Source organism: Humulus lupulus, chromosome 3 (genome assembly GCF_963169125.1).
Source record: "Humulus lupulus chromosome 3, drHumLupu1.1, whole genome shotgun sequence".
Classification (NCBI taxonomy): Eukaryota; Viridiplantae; Streptophyta; class Magnoliopsida; order Rosales; family Cannabaceae; genus Humulus; species Humulus lupulus.
This window is the reverse complement of record NC_084795.1, coordinates 186965949-186966692: the sequence shown is the minus strand read 5'-3', so window position 1 is coordinate 186966692 and position 744 is coordinate 186965949. Positions and strand designations below refer to the sequence as shown.

The following is a 744-nucleotide window of genomic DNA, read 5'->3' as shown; positions in this document are numbered from 1 at the left end:
ACTATTACAGGAGTACATTCGTGCATTAGACCACTGGTGGTTGCTACAAAAAGCTTTGAGATCAAGCCAGCAATCTTACAAATGGTCCAGTCCACAGTTTAGTTTTTGTGGACTCTCCTAAGAAGTTCCTCACATGCACATAGCAAATTTTCTAGAGTTATGAGCAACGTTCAAATATAATGGAGTGTGCGATGATGCAATTAGATTGAGGCTATTCCCATTCTCACTGCGGGATCGAGCTACAATTTTGTTGAACTCCCTTCAATCCAATTCTATTACTACCTTGGAGGACTTCTCTTTGAAGTTGATTGCCAAGTTATTTCCTTCTTTAAAGGTTGCTAAATTGATGGAGGAGATTCATAACTTCTATCAGTTAGATGAGCAATCTTTATATGACTCTTGGGAAAGTTTTAAGGAGCTATTGAGAAAATGTGCTTATCATGGTATTGAAAATTCAATGTTGGTCCACAAATTTTATAATGGATTATGCGGTACTACTCATGCAATAATTGATTCCACAGCTAGAGGGGCATTCATGAGCAAGAGTGCCAATGAGGCCTATGATTTGCTGGGAGATGGAAACAAATAATAATCAATGGTCTGATGAACGGGCTACTAATAAAAAAGGTAGCATGGGTTCATGAGCTGCATCCAATTACTGCTTTAACTGCTCAAGTTGCAACTTTGACTAAGTACGAAGTTGCAGAAGAGTATTATGACAGCTAATGCCGTTCAAATAGAGAC

At 38.4% G+C, this 744-nt stretch overlaps 1 non-coding gene across 1 annotated transcript; it reads right to left on the bottom strand.

The window, feature by feature from the left end:
• Nucleotides 1-340: 340 nt before the first annotated feature.
• On the bottom strand, nt 341-447 carry LOC133828384 (small nucleolar RNA R71). The gene has a single exon (XR_009891008.1). It is a non-coding gene; the product is annotated as a small nucleolar RNA R71 (small nucleolar RNA).
• Between the last annotated feature and the right edge of the window lie 297 nt (nt 448-744).